Source organism: Gallus gallus, chromosome 1 (assembly GCF_016699485.2).
Source record: "Gallus gallus isolate bGalGal1 chromosome 1, bGalGal1.mat.broiler.GRCg7b, whole genome shotgun sequence".
Lineage (NCBI taxonomy): Eukaryota > Metazoa > Chordata > Aves > Galliformes > Phasianidae > Gallus > Gallus gallus.
The window spans coordinates 155,474,557-155,493,030 of record NC_052532.1 but is presented as its reverse complement, the minus strand read 5'-3'; the positions used below and the strand labels follow the sequence as shown (position 1 = coordinate 155,493,030).

Genomic DNA, 18,474 nt, shown 5'->3' with positions numbered 1-18,474 from the left:
CAGTGCCTAACTGATGTTTATACCTATTGGGGAAAAAATCCCCATGCAGTCAGTATTGTCGACAGCCCAGCTCAAATTTCTCTTCTCACAGCAGCAAAAATGCTGCTGAATGGAATCCTGCCTGGCTGAACTGATGGGAATGAAAACTGAGGCAGCCCCGCAGTGTGCCAGCAATGATCCACTCTGACCTACTAACAATCCAACCTAAAGGTGGTAACCTCCTGCTAGTGGGCTGTTTCTACAAAGCATTCCCTATGCTTTGCTGCTTAGAGTGATGATTCCTTGGCTGGTCTGCAGAACTGCTGCTGTGCTGCTGTGGATCAGCACTCAGCACCTTTGGAAGCTGTGCCTGTGGAAGTCATCCTGAGGATCAGTTACTCCCAGGAGAATTAATTCAGGATTGGATCCCCCTGTATCCTGCATACCCATGGCTTCCATCTTGGGACATACTCAGTGGCATGTAGTATTAATAGGCCTGATGGTTTGCTCCTGGTCTTGAAGAAATCAACTGCATAACCTCAAAAGACTTGTACAGCGAAGAATCAGGCTCTGCCTGGGATGCAGAGGAGGCAAACAAGCAAACCTACGATAATCTTTGCACTAAAGATTGTTAAGTGCTACTGCGTAATGTGAAAATACACCGGATTTTTTTTCAGGCTTCTATATGCAATAATTTTACACGGTGAATACAATAATGATGCCTAATAGTATGTCTCCAAAATACTATGTGAAATACATAATGCTGCGATCAACGGTGAATAAAAGCACTGAAATGACAACCTTTCAGTTCAAACAAAGCACAGTATTAAAATTCTGGTGGATGAGTTTGGAAACAAAAATTGTCAGCTTCTGACTGATTTAGTCACCTCTCTGGCTGGGTGTCAAAATAGGTCAATAGAGCTCTCTTTCCACAACAGCTAGAAGTAAATGGAAACTCTGCTCTGTTCCAGCCTAAATCAGTAGCAAAGGAGGCAGTCCCACTGTCATGTAGCTTTTCTATTTGTTACATGATACTCGGTGATGTTAAGTGACAGCTGACAGGTTTTCAGCAAACCAAAACACCCTTGTCCCCGGGGACTGCACCAGCCCTCGCACCTGAAATGTTTTGGCCCCACCATGTAGAACATGGCAGCACCCCCAGTCCGGCTCAGCCAGGCGTGGTGAGGTCAGTCAGCAGGCAGGAGGGCAGGGAACAGAGGCAGAGTGGTAATGGCAGCCTGACCACAACCCCAGCGACTTGGGCTCAGTTTCTAATAGCAACAATCTCAAAAGCCTCTCTGTGCACAGCTTCATAATTGAGTGTTAAATAAGAGTGCTGTGCTGCGAGCAGTGCATCCTCCCTTACAAATTCTGACTTCATTTTCAGACTTGGTAGCCTATTAAGTACTTCAGTTTGAAAATTTTTAACACTTAAGCAGGCACTGTGAAATTAAGCCATGGCCAGGCTTAAACACAGTGATTTCCTTTGCCAAGTATTGCTTGAGATCACTGTGTTCCTACTGCTTGGAACTGCATTTCCATGCTAATACATTGCTAAGAGATTTTCTAAATGTCCCTCTAGCTTCATCGAAAAGCTATAACTAACTTAAGTAATAAATTACAATCACAGGCTCTATGCACATAAAGAAAAGGTGTAAGTGGAATGAAGGCCAAGAAAAGAAGTGTAACAACATCTTAAAACTTGCAACAGACTTTTCCCATAAGTGAAAAATAATCCTTTCAAAAATACAGGTCTCTCAGTCACAGAGCAAATCTGCAACAAAGCAAAGCCATCAGGGAAACTGAATGTTTTATAGTTAAGATAGAACTCAGACTTTAGTACCTGAACAGAAAGCAATGCCCTGAAAAACCGAAATGACCATATATTATTCGTTGTAACATCTTCAATGATTAGGTTAGATATTAGGAGGACGTTTTTCACAGAGGGTGGTGACGCACTGGAACAGGTTGCCCAAGGAGGTTGTGGATGCCCCATCCCTGGAGGCATTGAAGGCCAGGCTGGATGTGGCTCTGGGCAGCCTGGTCTGGTGGTTGGCGACCCTGCCCATAGCAGGGGGGTTGAAACTCGATGGTCCTTTTCAACCCAGGCCATTATGATTCTGTGATTACAATTAGTACAAACACATTTTCTGTACCTACAAGTCTCAGTATGAATGTTTATACCAATATACCACAGATTTGTATCCTGTACAGAAATACAATAAACTACGATTTTTGAAACAGTATAGGAACAGGAAAGCAGGCAGCTGAAAAAGAGGTTGATCTACTGTCTGATTTATAGCTACTGCTTCTGTGCAGTTAGAATTAGATATGTAGAGATACATAGCGAGATTTTAACATCTTTATGCACAAGCAAGCAGCTTTATGAATCCTGGATCCTACTGCATTACAAACGCTACCAGCTCTGCTCTCTGCTTGCTCTGGACAAACACGTTTCACTGCTGGGTGGTTCAGAGAGGGGTTACGGCAAAGGTTACTTCTGCCACTGGAATTCCTGGGAGGAGAGCTATACCCAGGGTGCCCTACAGCGCCGTATCCAATTGCTCAGGTAATTGCTCAGAAATGTTTTCCCTGCCCTCCCCTTTCCCTTTGTGTCCGTCTGCGTGCCTGTATGTGCGGTGCACGGAAGGGAGGAGGCAGGCAGGCAGGAGGGCTGGGCTCAACGTGTCCACCGTAGCTTTTCCACAGCGAAAAGAACGGGAATATTTCTTCCTTCCCTTGTCGGGGACAGGACTAACATTAATTAAACAGGGCGGCTTTTTCCATTCTGCCAGAGGTATTCACTGGGAGAGCTTTGGCTTCTGGCCACCGGAGGAAAAAGAAAAAAAAAAACCACCACCACACAACCTCGTCTTGCTTCTAAATTAAGCACTGTTAATACTCCTTATTTATTTATTTGGTAAATCGTCCCACGGCACACCTCCCTGCTGCCGGGGACACCTGCCGGCCGGGCTGCGCCTCATTCCCCCGGGCTGCCTTCCCAACCGGGCTACGCCGCCGAACCGAACGCACCCGCGGCCTCTCCCCACAGCAGGAGGGCGGGGAACCGGAGAACCACCCGCCCCCGCCGCACATCTGCAGCCCAGCACAAGGCCGATTTGTGTACACGGCTCCACCACCGGATGAAACCCGCCTTTGTCCACCCCGGCGCCGCGGTGAGGCGCCGCGCATATCAACGAGCCGCCCCCCCGCCGGCCTGCCGGCCCCGCCTCCTCCCGCCGGCCTGCCCGCCGACCCCAGGCAGCCGTTGGGCCGCTCGGCCGCCCGCGGGTTGCCATGGCAACGGCGGGGCGGCGGGGCCTGCGGGGTGGTGGCCGCCCTGCCCTGCCCTGCCTTGCTCTGCCGCTTCGCGCTGCCCGGCCCCGCGGCGCTCGACTCTGCCGCCGTTTGCCCGCTGCGATCAGAGCCGGGCGTAGCGGCTCGGGCGGCGGCAGGCTGCGGTCCCCGCGTTCAGCAGGGCAGTCATAGGAGATGGCGTCGGTCCCAGCACCTGCGCGCTGCTTTCCGAGCCGTCCTCAACGTCTCCGAGCAAAGGGCTTTCCCCCCCCAGGCCGCGGGCATGCAGCTGCGTTTCTGCTTCCATACCCCTGCTATGTGAACGTTAGGAAAGCGTTGCTTCCCCTTTCCCGTGCTGAATGCCGCTGAGAGCCGCTGAACTAACGCAGTGGGAGGGCTGGCACAAAAATAACATCTCTGGCGATGTTTGCGTCACCTGCGTGCTGCTCCCCCGGCAAATGCTCTGCTGGCAGATGTGCTCACATTGTGAGGGACGCGTCTTCCTCCTGGAAACAGCAGCCACCTGCGCTTGGTGCGGATGGCCCAGGCTGAATCCTTCTCAGCAGTGGTGGTGGACATCTGCTCAGTGCTGCCGTGCTCTCCCTCCAGGCATCCTGGAGCGATGCGTTTGTACTGAGGTCTCCACAGGATCACAGCATGTCAGGGATTGGAAGGGACCTCGAAAGATCATCCCACCCTGCACAGAACGTCTTCACATTGCTGGCTTTATGCGGTTGCTCTGATATTTACTGCATTTTATTTCTGTGTAAGCTTAATCACGATAATCTGGAAATAAAGTGGGAGGGAACAGAAAAATACCTGGTTTCTGAACTGAATTGTGTATTCAGTTTTACAGTTTCACTGTTTACAAGGGTGGATAGTGATAGGACAAGGGGGAATGATCTTAAACTGACACAGGGGAGGTTTAGATTAGACATTAGGAGGAAGTTTTTCACACAGAGGGTGGTGATACACTGGAACATAAGATGGTAGCTGTACGTTTTAACAAGTTGAAGGTCAGCAAAAATAAGACTAGGCCTAAGTAGCATAAATTAATGTCTTTTGGAATTTTGCTGTCATATGAACAACAAGCAGTTTAGTTTGAGAGTGGGTTATGAATCCTTTGAAAGAAGCATGTGGTGCATGTGCAGTCATAAGGTAAGTCCAGGCACTCAGAAGAGGGGCACTGCTTTTCTGTGTGCTTTTACAGTATCTCATGGCTTACTCTATCATGTAATTTACATTACATAATACTTAATGATCTCAGAATACTAGTTCTATGAAGATACTGCTGTTTATTGAGATACATGATCCAGAGTGTTACTGAGGGTGATATCAGCTAATTCCCACTGCCTTATTTCTGACAAAAATGATTTTAGGAACCATTTGTATTTAAAACAAAACCAACCAAACAAAAAAAAACCCAGCTACTCCCAACTGTCTTGCTGGTTGTGCTTTGCAATGTGTCCCTATTGTATTCAGTAAGCTAGTGTTTTGCAAAATGAAGGAAAGATGACCAAAGGAGAGGATCGAAGAAGAGCACTGGGAGTTTAAAAGACTTTTGATTTTGCACTGTCATTTCAGTCTTTCACTGTATTCCCTCCAACAGTTTAAACAACTGCTGTAGATGAACCAGTGTGAGGAGGTGGAGCCAGTGTTAGGAAGGCACCCTGCTTTGCTAAGTCACCTGTAAGACAAAATGTTCTTTGAATTTTGAATAAATGTGGTTGTTTTTACTTCTTTCCTGTTCAGCAGCATTATCTGAAGTGTACCTTGGAATATCCACCTAAAATCTTAGGTACATTTGGAAAAAACAGCAGTAAGGATTCAGTCAGTGCTCATGATGATACTTGGATGGTGTTCCTTTGTGAGAACAGTACTTATTAAAAGCACCTTTTTGTCATGCAAATCACGACATGTCATGCCTGTAATTCTTTTTTGTGATACTCTGGAAAAAGGGGGTATTACAGTAGTGGGTAATAGGAATGCATGGGGGTGTGATAGGGAGGGGGGAGAAGTGTTGGGAGAAGTTCAGAGGAACTCAGAGAGGGTCCAGCCACGGCGCTGATGGGATCATAAGGAAGACAGAAACAGAAGGGCGAAAGAATCTCAGAGCCTTATTGGAGACATACTGCTTATTCCCAACATTTCAAAATGGAGTTTGAACTCTGAGAAATAAGTACAGAAATGAATTATCTATACTCCATGATTCCCAAGGTATTTGAGAGTGTCTTTAATGTTTCCACTCTAAAAGGGGGCTAGTTCTTTTTTTCTGTACACTGCATTTCAAAGACAGTCCCCTAGAGTGAAGTTCAGCTTTGGCTTCAAGCACAGAGGTTTAGCTATGAGAATGTGACTGAGATATCTTAACTTTCCACTACAGACAATGGATTCGGGTTCCTCCATGGGAGCCATTTGAACTTCGCACTTTAATACACTGAAAGCAGGCTTTCAGATGCAGCATGATGTAGGGTCTCTCAGGGACCACTGATGTCTGGACAGACCATTGAAGGCCAGGCAGGATTAGCCAGGGCAACTCAAATGGCTCAAAAAGCCTCATTTAGGCAACAGCAGCTAACCTAATACACTCAAATGAGTTTGCATTCTGAAGTAGATGCTTCCATTTTCTCAGTTGAGTAAGTCTCCAGTGACTGTACTAACAAGGCACCTTGCTCTCATCAGGACATCTGCGCTTAGGTTCTTCGATTCAGGTGTTGAGTTCTGCAGGCATACTTGAAGTTAAGCCCTACAGGCTTAATTTACTTACCTAAACACTGATGACCACCACTGTTTAAGACTGCCATGCAGCACTGTCAGTTACCACCTTGAACCTCAGGGAGACCCACTTCTACTGGAGTGACAGCCAGTCTAGGCATTCAACTTGTCTGAATGTCTTTTCTTGTGAATTACTTCCACAAATGTAATTCTTCATACATTTTCTGAGAATAATACCTCTCTTCTAAAGTTTCCTTTCTTTCTTCCCAGGAAAAAAAAAAAAAAAGAAAAAAGATATACAGTCTCAACCTTTTCTAGAAACTCAGAGCTGTCTAAGACCTCTCTTTTCCAGAATCTTTACTGCTATAAAGTGCAAACCCGTATTAAATGGGAAAAAAAAATGTGGGGAAGATAATGTGAGTGCCATTTAAGAAACTGAAAGTGCGAGTGGCAGAAATCTCACTGTTCTCTGTTAAAGGTTGTTCATAGGATCAAGGTAGAGGGCTAAAAGCATTAAATGAGTGGTTTCATTCAGGGAAGGACGGGAAATGGAATCACAGAATCATAGAATCCTTAGAGAAGTATAAAGAAGAAATAGAGAAGTATAAAGAAAAACCAATTTGATACATTGGAGAATAGCAGTAAAAACAGATATACAGTCATTGGGAATAAGTTCAGGAAAAATAACAAGAAAATCACACTTTTCTAAGAAGGCAACACAGAGAAAGAAAATCTGATACACATTGAAGACATCTCTTAAGGCATCTCTGATACACATTAAGACATCTTGACCCAATAAAACTTAAAGTTGATTGGGTATGAGCATGGGACAAGACCCATCTTCTCCCATATGTGTACCCAATGAACAATGCAAAGACTTGCAGAGATTCGCCACCACTTCTTTTCTTTATGACCTTTCTTTATTTCTGTTCCCTTAGAGAAACATTCTGACAGTTTCAGAATTTCTCTTCCATCTTTTTTTTCTTCTGAAAATTAAAAAGACTTCTTCTGCCTTCAGATGACTTTTATGTGACAGAAAGTCAGGTCATCTTTTTATAGTTTTCAATATTTTATGAGAATCTTGGCAGGCTTCTGAGACTTTAAATTTTAGGACTCAGAGAAGCAACTCAACCTTATGCTCTCATGCCATGAGAGAATGCACTTTTCCTGGTGAAATGTTTAAGTCAGACACTTGAACATCCTCCAACCTTTTCACCTTTTCACATCAACATCAGCTTGAAGTCACAGCTGCTATAGTTACCTTCACAGGGCTGAAGCCAGTAAAAGGCTTGAAGCATCTACAAGTGAGACTTAAGAGGAATTATGTTGCCTGAACCTGGGACAGTGATCCAAAAGCCACCTGTTTGTCTGCTGCCTAGCTTGATTAGATACCTTCCTGTCAGGCGGTGAAGTTCTTTAGACACTTAGAGCTAAATTAAACAGCTTAATGCCTTCCTTTTTTCTAATGTAAGAGGAGAGTCAGGAACTCAGGCTATGCTCCATCTACAAACCCTCAAGGCACTCAATGCATTAGATATTTTCAGAGTATATCTACTGAATGCTTTTCACTGAAACACAGCTGAAGAGAAGGTGGTGCTTCAATGCCAAGTACATATACATGCATGCACACACATCAGATACAGTGCCAAATGTTCAGGGCACTCTTGTCCCCAGAAATGGGGAATGTAATACACTTTTTAGTCCACAAAATCCAATGGGCATTGACTGCCTTTCACTCTAATATTAGAAGACTGCTAGAAGCAAGGACCAAAAACTACGAATGCCGCTGATCAGCCTAGCCCCTGGGTTACAATGTCAGGATTGATCAACATTTTCTTCCCTTTGTTGTACAGAGGGACAGAGATTGCACTTATTCTGGTTATTTATGTTGCCAATTTGTCAGGCGGGAGGTGTGAACTGAATCCTTTCGCTGGCAGAACATGGAACCACTGCATTTGACTTGTAGGCACCATCTTAATATCTTAAAGGTGGGTGCTGGCACCACTTAGGATCATAGAATCATAGAATCGCCTGGGTTGAGAAGGACAGTAATGATCATCCAGTTTCAACCCCCTGCTATGTGCAGGGTCGCCAACCACCAGGCCAGGCTGCCAAGAGCCACATCCAGCCTGGCCTTGAATGCCTCCAGGGATGGGGCATCCACAACCTCCCTGGGCAACCTGTTCCAGTGTGTCACTACCCTCTGTGTGAAAAACATCCGATTGCATTTTAGCAACAACAGTAAAGAATGTGAGTTCTACATTTCTTCAAATAAGAGCCAGGAGAATATCCCTTCAAAAGGCAGAAAATCTTTTCTATAGCCCTGACTAATCTAAGTTCTACAAAGGGATAGGTCTTCTACAAAGGGATAGGTCTAAGATGGGCTTGTGATGTCAGTATTTCTTACCACCTGGCTTTCAGTGGCTTCTCACTCAGTGACTTCTTGACATCGTTGTTGAGGAGTTACTCATAGCTTATTCCTATGGAGAAGCTGCTTAGCGTAGGTTTAGAGGGCAAAAGCATGGAGATGTTGCATGTATGCATGATGTTGCAAAACGACATTGTATCTACTGCCCATCAAACTGTTTTTGTTACAAGTGTTGTCCTAGGATTTGCTCTTCCAGCACATGCTTATCGCTTTGAAATAAGTGAGAGATGGCATTGCTCTGATCAGGCTCAGTCCTTTCATAGATGTCCAGTCATCTTTCATTGTTACATGACTTTGTGATAAGCTTTAATCACATTACAAGGTGGTCTGCTGTTAGGTTACTGGTCCTGTTGAGTGGGCTGGCCATGTGTCATGTGCATCCGAGTAAGAAGTTATGAAGGAATAACAAAATCCTATGTTATTAACCCTATGTCTAGACAAAGCTGGAGGTAAGAACAACAGCAGGAGGGACACAGACCAGCCTTGCAATCAGAGTGTTTACAGAGAGACAGAGGACAGAAGGTAAATAACAACTGTCTAAAGCTTCCATGAATAATTAGTTTAGTGTTGTTTTGTTTTGTTTTGTTTTGTTTTGTTTTTAATTAGCAATTGCCTGTAAAATCATAGTATCTCTTCTTTGTCTGAAAAATTTATCTTCCTGAAAATTTTCTGCTACACATTCTGAAATAGATTTTTCCTTTTCATTGTTCTAGAATTTTGGGTCTGAGCTTTGCCAGACAGATCCTCACTTTGCATTTTGAATCTGACACCCCAGGGGCTTTATATTTTCCCTGTGTCCATCTGCTGACAGGAGGAGTTTCAGCTAGTATTTGGGCTTGCATTTTAGGGCATGTGGAGAAACAAATTAGCAGGTAAGAAATTGCCATTCTTCTGACTCATTTCTTTTTTTTTTTCCTTTCTTTTTTTTTCTTTCCCAGTAAGAGGCACAAAGATAAGTGGCAGCACATGGCTTATAGCTGCCTTATTATAACTGCCTTCCCTTGTGGCCGGTTGAGAAGCTAACTAATAGTTCTGATACTAGCTAATCTGGCAAAAAGATTCCAATGGGTGGAGGTGAGAGTAACATCTGCCGTTTATATCTTATGCTTGCCAATGTAGGCATGTGAGGTTTTTTGTTGTTCCAAGAACCTCTGAAGCATAGCGAAGGTAAAGGTCCTATGAATTGGAACCACCTGCTTGAACTAATGTTTTGGCAAGCTCCTGTTTTCCTGGAGCTGGTTCAGAGTGTTCTGGGCTATGTGGAATGGGAAAAATCCACAAAAAATTACTTACACCCCATAACCGTTCTCTATACTATTGTGTTCAGACTGGAAATGTGTAATGAACAAATGTAGTAAGTGTGAAGCGCATACTGGGCTTGTATGACCATATCCCTTACTGTATGGTCTGTTGTATAGTCTGACAGTAAATACAGAGCTTAGAGATCTAAGGGCAAACAGCTTTCAAAACTGATGCTGCATATAGCACAGAAGATTCATTTGCTGCTTTCTTGAACCCTCTATTTGACAGTGTTAGAAGTTTCAATATTTGTTTCAGAGTAGATGGACTGAAAAACATTGACAGATTCTGAGAGCCCCTATTGTACTTCTCTTTGTGTATACAGCTTGTATGTCCCTCACACCATACCACTTTTCTGTAAGGGGCTTCTTTTTAAGCCCAAGACTTGTAATGACCTTTGCAAAATAGCTCTTGCTGAAGGGTTGATTGCTTATCCTTCAGAGGAAAGACAGCAATGGGATGTCCACAGACATTTGTCAATTCATGTTAAAAATGGCAAATATATGACAAGTGCACATTTTATATATGTGTTTTTTACAAGCTGGATAAAAAAATTAACTATGTACCACCCACAAAATCAAGGATTTGCACTTCATCCCTTAGATAATCCTGTAGTTATTTGTTGTTATTCTTTTTTCTTTTCTTAACTGTGTTTTAATATGCGATAAAGCTTATAAAACAAACCTATAGTCTCCCTGAGAGTCTCCCTGATCTGAGGATTTGCAAGAGTCTTAACCTTTCTGAGTTCTCACACCACTGAATGTGTAATTTATGCAAAATAAAATGTTCAACAGAGAGAAGTAGCGAAGTCTAAGCCAGAATGCCACTCAGTCAAACCAGTTAGGACATTTTTCCAGGGTGTTCAGATGGTTGCTCTGAATCGGGCATGAAAGGTGCTAAAGCCCATGTCCCTACAGTTCTCAGACTGGATATGCAGTATAAGGGTGTCATTATCTTTATGAATTCTCAAAATTATGCATACAGTCTCACTTGGGATCATTCTGCTCAGCCATTCTTAGTTGGTCAGATTTTTGCTGAGCTGCTTCACAGCTGTAGAGGAACTGCAGCTCAAATAAGTTTCAAGTTAAGATGTTCAGACACCTAAAGATATATAATATGAATGTGAGCTTTTGAGAGCATTGCACTTCATTTTATTAGAAATGCCTGTAGCTAGAGTGATAAATATAGGTCAAGAAAAGGTTTAATGTAATCCTGAAGTGTTTATTTTTTTTAATTATGCAATTACTGAGCATTTTTAAACAGTTACTTTAATCTCAACTCACATGTTTTTCATCTTCCAGAGTCTGAATAGACTCCGGCACTTCATTTTCCTTTGTCCTTCCTGGTGCATTTGCTGGATTCAGACTGTATGTTATTCCTTCTTTAAAGTGGATACCTACGATCTGTCTTTCCTTGTCGTTAGCAGCAGTACTGACACCTTATAGTGCTTTCAGTCTTTTAATGATGTCCTTTCTCTGAACTTTGACCTGATGGGCACAATTCACCTCTCCGAGGAAGAGTTAAGTATGTAAAACAATTAACAACAACAACAAAACACATAGAGAGCCTGTTTGTCCTTACTCTGAAAGTGCAAGGAGTATAGGAACTCAGAGAAAACAGTAAGACTCATGTATCCCATTTTGACTCAATTTCGTTATCATACCTGGGCATTCATTTAGAGATTTGATCAACATCCTCCATGGTATGCTAGATTTCCATCCATTACATGTCTACCTACGTAATAATGGAATAACTGCATCTGCTGCTAATCTGGATCCTTTACCATTCATGCAGTAAGTTTATTCAGTCACTTATAAAAATTATCAGATAACCTTTTCCTTTTTGTCATAAATTCTTTTTGCCAAATGACCAGGCATAACATTTTCTTATGAGATGATTGAAGTCTATCATCTGTTTGTAAATTTTCAGTGTCTGAGAGTTCTGGAAAAAAAAAAAGCTATTTGCCTGAATGATAGGAAACTTAGAATTTGTTCTCATGGTTTTCAGTTAATTATTTGATAGCTCAGCATACCTGAAAATTAAAGTAATATGGTTTAGGAGTTAAGTGTGAAGAGTCTGCAAGAAAAGTCACCTCAACCATTTAACCCACCATAATACCACTCATCATTGTGGTATTTTAAGTTCCTAAGTCATTGCATGATTACTAATATACCTTGGGTTACTTTAAAGGTTTGCTGAAAACTGGTCCCATCACTGCAGAGGTCGGGTTGCTGAAGTTCTTAATCCAACTGCAGATACTTCATGCACTTTATTTTCATAAAGCCATTTTCTTAATCAAGAAAGAAATACACATACAAGTGTTGTTGTAGTCAGTGTTGCTAGCCTCTTCTATTTCATAATCATTTTTTACAGTACCATAAAACAAACCACCACTGTGTGGTTTTTTTTTCTTACAGAAAAGTATTCTCAAGAACTATGCCTACCCAATGTACTTACTCTTTATAACCATTTATGCTGACTCTTTCATGAAAAGATTTTTTTTTTTTTTTTGGTGCTGTAAACAACTATTACTTGCAGTGAGAGAGCGATGGCAAATTATAAGAACTAGAGCAAGCTTCAGAAATACTAAAGATGACGGTGCTTCAGGGATGGAACAAGCAGATTTACAGAGATAAAAATTACAGTAGGAACACACAAATGTTGTACTGGATTAGATCATAAGACTGAATCATCCAATATCTTGTCTCTAGCAGTGGTCAGTACTAGATGTCTAGGGGAAAGTTAAAGATAGCACAAACACATGGTAGAAATCTTTAATGCTCTCCTGAGCCTCCTCTTCTCCAGACTAAGCAATTCCTGTTCTCTCAGCTGCTCTTCATAAGACTTGTTCTCCAGACCCCTCACCAGCTTTGTTGCCCTTCTTTGGATGCACTCCAGGCTCTCAATGTCTTTCTTATACTGAGGAGCCCGGGACAGGGGGTAATGCTTTTAAACTAAAAGAGGAGAGATTTAGATTAAGTACTGGGAGGAATTGTTTTACTCAGAGTTTTGAGGCACTGGCACAAGTTGCTCAGAGAAGCTGTGAATGTGCCATCCCTGGAGGCATTCAAGGCCAGGGTGGATGTGGCTCTGGGCAGCCTGATCTAGTGGGTGGCAGCCCTGCGCACAGCAGGGAGGTTAGGACTAGATGAACTTTAAGGTCCCTTCAATCTCAAACCATTCTATGATTCTGTCATTCTATCATTCTGTCATTGTTTTATGAACTACGTTTTACATCAACATCTCAGACTGTCATCCAGTCTCTCACCAGAGCCAGTGGCAAGAAAAAAATACTTCCACGACATGATTCCCCTAATTTATTTTAGTTAATAACCTATGGATGAGGAAGTAGTTGTCAAAAAAAGTGCCAGTCTGTTTCTAGAAGAAAAAAAAGTAGGTAACTCAGAGTTACCTACTTTTAAGTTATTTAAGGAATAAACTGATTATGACTCACATTACAGATCCTAAGGTGGTATGTCTTCATGTGAACTATTCTTTGGTTCAATCATCTAAACACAGGCATTTACAGTCACTTGAGATGACACATCTGGCCTCCAATATCTTCCAGAAGTGTGTACGCCTTGTCCTGCAGGACTGGTTCCGTACTTGCCAGCCCTGTGAAGATGCCTCAGATATCCCAGATATCCCTATCTCAAAAAGCACTAGATGTTTAAGAGACTGCATTGAGCCCCGGGTATCTAAGTGATAATTGAGAAAGATGAATTCAGTGCAGGGAATGAAGCCTGAAGGTGATGAGTAGAGCTTGACTCAACGGATGGTTGCTGAGATGCATTAGAATGCCTAAGATATCCGCAGAGGCTTGGTAGGCATGACATAGGATGTACAAGAGGTGAGCAGTCTATTGAATGGCAGCTGGGAACCAGGCAGAATAACATAAGGCAAGTAACAGTAAACAATGGTGGGAGACTGAAGTGACCCTCCAGAACCATGAAGTCTGAACTGTACTGGAAGGTTCATTGAGTGTAGGGATTTATAACCTGTTGCCTAAACGCTGCCCATATAAGCTATTTGAGATTCCTTAGATTTTCTGAGCCATTCCTGTGGGAGAGGTGTGTATGAGACAGGATGTAGAAAAGACCTCTGCCCCTCCTAGTGCAGAAGCTGAAGGCTATATGTGGTACATAGTGCATCTCAAATAGTGCTAATTATCCACATGGGGAACAGAACAGGCTTCTTCTGTGTGAGAAAAACAAGGCCAAACTTGCAGAAGGGAAGAACTGAAACTGAGGATTGCTTGAAGAAACTAAACATTTGATGAAGTTGGGTTTTTTTTCCACTAAAATAAAAGCACACACAAATTTAGTCTTAAATAGGAAAGTCTTGAGTACATTTAGGAGAAGTACATTTAGGAGCAAATACTCTTCTGTATTCTGTATTTATAAAATGCAAGGTTACTGATACTGGATTTTAAGGAGAATTTTGGCAACGGACAGGTAAATCAGTGTAGTTTCATAACGATCTACTTAGAGCAGCTTTTTTTTTTTTCCTTCTCTCTTTAATAGTTTACCATTGCTGAAATTAAAAAATATTATTAAAGTCCACTTGTGTTGCCTACTAAATTCTGGAACTGATAACATTAGAAAATAAGCGAAAACAATTAGAGAATTTTTAATCAAGAGACAATTTATTAGCTGAAGGAAAGTTTTATATTTTAAGTTTCACAGTGTTTTTTAGCATCTAGGGATCCCTGCAAATAATGATCTTGGAGTCTGTTTCAATATCTATTCATGAAAGCTACAGAAAAATATTGAATAGATTCAAAGCTTGATACAAAACCAGAAACAGACTTAACTTACAGTTAGTTCTATTGAAAAAAATATCCTACCTTTTAACTCAGAGTTTTTCTCCTTATCTTCCTTCAATACTGACAAAAGTGGTATAAGAGAAACCATACACATACAGAGGATGAAGACTGGGATTGTCAGAAAAAATGTCCTGTCATTTCCAATCAGATTTAGTTTGTATATTATGGTAGAATTTTGCAAGAAAAACAAAGAAGCTGTCATCACATCTAATGGCTTGCTGATGCTCAGAATCCCCTTTGGAATAATAATTACATCCCTGTATATATACTGATGTATCTCTGCTCTGCCTGCTCTCACTCTTGTGTCTACATCATGAAATGTTACCTATGATTTATGCCAAGCACCTATATCTCTCTGTGCTGTATTGGTGGTTGCACATTGGGCGTCCCACAGTTTCTGGCTCTGCTACTGGGCCCTGCTGAATTTCCAGGCCATTTTCATGCAACATTGCAAGGTATGTTCAAGAGACCAGGGGAGTTGTGGGGGCAGGGATCGATTGCTTGTAATTGAGTTGTACTCTGTCTCAGAATGCACTTGGCTGATCAAAGAGTGTGCCCACAGTTTATATATATCCAGGCACATACCCTTGGGTGAATTCTACCCACAAGCTTTGTGTGCATATATGAATTTTGCAACTGTATACCTGAAAACACTTTAGCTATTAATAAAAGTCTTTTGGGGTCTTATAAAATGCTGTAAAGCAAGCTCCTTCATTTAGAATGGGAATATCAATGGAATCAGTAATGTCTGTTATACTGAAATTACATTCAAATCTGCTTGAACGTTCTTGATTTTTATACTGCCTTGAACAACTTAATGAAAAATGCAGACTAGCTTTGGGCATTCAGTTCTTAATTATAATTCATAGAATGGCCTGGGTTTAAAAGGACCACAAAGATCATCTAATTTCAACCCCCCTGATACGTGTAGGGTCGCCAACCACTAAACCAGGCTGCCCAGAGCATAACCATAATCAGCTCTTATTTTTACTGCTCCTGTTTTTTTTGCTTATTTGTTTTGTAGTATTATCTAGAAATCTTTCTTTCTATCACTTTGAATGGCCATCTCCCTCGTATCATTTTACTATTGCTATATAGGAATTGTATGATATTCACTTTTTTACCATTATAGTATTATCTGGTTCTGGGAATGTAAATTCCAAGAATGTAAATTCCAAGGAGAGAACAGCACCACATAGGATTAGAATCAACATAGAAACAGAGGTTTTGTTTCCTTTAGCTAAATAAATTGGCCTTTGGAAACCCACACTCATACGTTACTGAATTTATTTCTGGTGGGAGGATGGAAGTCCTAAAATAGATGCTAGGCATTTCTAATACTTCAAGGATTAGTGAAAAATATGACGGAAGTGGGCATGTGAGGAATCAGCTAGAAATTGTTGTTGGCATTTCCTAACATTTTTCTCCACAATAGCGGTGTATCAAAACAACAGTCAACTGTGCTGTACCAGGAATTGTGTGTAACTTGGTAACAAGACCTCTGGTCAGACATCACCTGGTGAATTTTGTCTTTGGTCAGATATGCTACAGAGTGCATGTTCTGAATAAACTCCTCCAGCAAGAGTAAGAAAGCAGTGACATTGTATAGTGCGTATATTATATGTTACATTTCCTTTGATTTGGCCTTTATGTCTCTCAGCCTGTAATTGCTTTCTGCTTTTGGTTTGGTGATGATCCAGGTTACATAAAGACTGTTTGACTGGAAACATTTGGATAATCTCCCAGTGACTGAAAGGTAATCTATGTGAAATGACAGGAAAGTTTTTTTTCTTTTTTTCCCCCTGCCTTCTTCAGCACACCAAGTGAACTTCTTGCTTCACTGGTTCCCATTCTCATTGTGCCTGTCAGTCACAACTGATGCAGAGAGACTAATCATAACAACCAGATAGCTTCCCAGTGCCTTTGTGGCACTTGGCAATTAAACATCCACCTCCCTGCTGTGAAAACTTTTACCAGTTTTCAGATTCACAGTGGAACTTTCTGTAGCGGAAAGAGACATTTAATACATCTGGGGGTTCAGCTAGTTATTTACTGCAGTATTCACAGTAACTGGTTACCACTGCAACATTGCAAAGCACATTTATCTTTACAGCATCTAACAAGATGCTTTTTTTTTTCCCACCAGTTGCCGCCGGGACAGTATTTTGCCTTCAACTTCAATGCCTGAGCTTATACACTTCAGCAGAAGTTTCAAATGTATGTGACTAAAAATGGGCATGACTTATGTTGATAGATGAACAGTTTCAAACCAGGAATCCCTAATCACTTTTCCAGACAGCAGTGCTTATCCAAAAGTAAAACATAGCTACACAAAGTAATCTATGAAGCTATCAGTAGTACTGTTTCATAATAAATCCATTTGCAAGCAATATACTCCTGGTTCACTGGTGCCATGACTTCATGTTAACATTTGTCCCTGTTGGGTAGTCATTGTTTATGTCTTACTGGAGGGACCAATTGCTCATTTTGTCATCTCTCTTAAACTGCAGCATTCAAATGAAACTCAACATTATGTGAATATTTACAAATTTCTGTTGTGAAAGTGCTGTTGAAAGGCTACTTTCTGGAAGGCTTAAGAAACTAGCTGTGCAGCTTGAAGGTGTGCAGCCCTGCAGACAGGCTATAGAGGGGAAAAGCTCTAGGTCTGTCAAAGCTCTTCAGTAGATGTAACAGTAATGTCACATTCTTTATACTTCACAGTTCAGTTGAGAACATTGCTGCACACTGCATGGAAAGATAAAAATTTATTTCATAGCAAAAGAAGACTGATAAAGAGCTTGTTCCAGTTCAGATTTCAATTTGTTCTTCAAAATGGTTTTAATGAGTAGTAATATCTAATTGTTACCATTTTGATTTTGCAAGAGGACCGTGACTGTTTTGCTGTGATCTAATGCAGAAATACTACCTCATATTTTTTTGCACTATTTCATTTCTTAATGATGGCTTAATATATGGAGGGAGTGAGGGGAATAATAAGTTCTGTTTCCAACTAGAGCTGGCTTCATTGGCTTTCATTGTAGCTGGTGTGTGAAAAATGGTTATAGTTAGGAAGATGTTCATGTTGATTGTTATGAGGTCATTTAAAATAGTCTTCATGTTTACAAATTTCTCATTTTTCCTACACATTCAGGTTACAGCAGAATGTGGCGTAACTGCATCAGTAGTCAAGGGAAGAGCCAACGATGTCATCTATCTGGACTTCAGTAAGACCTTTGACACAGTCCCCCATAACATCCTTCTCTCCAAATTGGAAGGATATGGATTTGACAAGTGGACTGTTCAGTGGATGAAAAACTGGTTACGAGATTGTACCCAGAGAGTTGTGTTCAGTGGCTCAATGTCGGGATGGAGACCAGTGGCAAGTGGTGTCCCTCAGGAGTCAGTACTGGGACTAGTGCTCTTTAACATCTTCATAATGTCATCAACAGTGGGATCAAGTGTACTCTCAGCAAGGCTATAGATGATACCAAGCTGTGTGATGCAGTTGACACATTCAAGGAACAGGATGCCACCTGGAGAGACCTATGTAGGCCCAAGCAGTGGGCCCAGGTGAACCTCATGAGGTTCAATAAATTCAAATGCAAGATCTTGCACCTGCATTGTGGCAAATCCTGCTATGGGAACAAGCTGGGGGATATAAGGATGGTGCACAACCCTGCCAAAAAGGACTTGAGGTGGATGGCAAGCTGGACATAAGCCAGCAATGTACCCTTGCAGCCCAGAAAGCTAACCATATCCTGAGCTGCATGTACAGTCAACAAATGTACAGTTGGAAGAGTAGCACAGTTAAGATGGTACTTCACAGGTGTATAGTTGGAAAGATTATCATGGTGGAAAAGAGACAATCAAAGAAGAAATGCTCACCTGTATCCAAGGATCTAGGCTCACAGTGGAAAACTCCAAAAAGGAA

General features: G+C 41.7%; 1 long non-coding RNA gene across 1 annotated transcript; it reads left to right on the top strand.

The window, feature by feature from the left end:
* The first annotated feature begins 15,548 nt into the window (after positions 1 to 15,548).
* Positions 15,549 to 18,155, top strand: LOC121113479. Its single transcript, XR_005862749.1, has 3 exons — positions 15,549 to 16,299; positions 16,690 to 16,760; positions 17,695 to 18,155. It is a non-coding gene; the product is annotated as an uncharacterized LOC121113479 (long non-coding RNA).
* Positions 18,156 to 18,474: the final 319 nt, after the last annotated feature.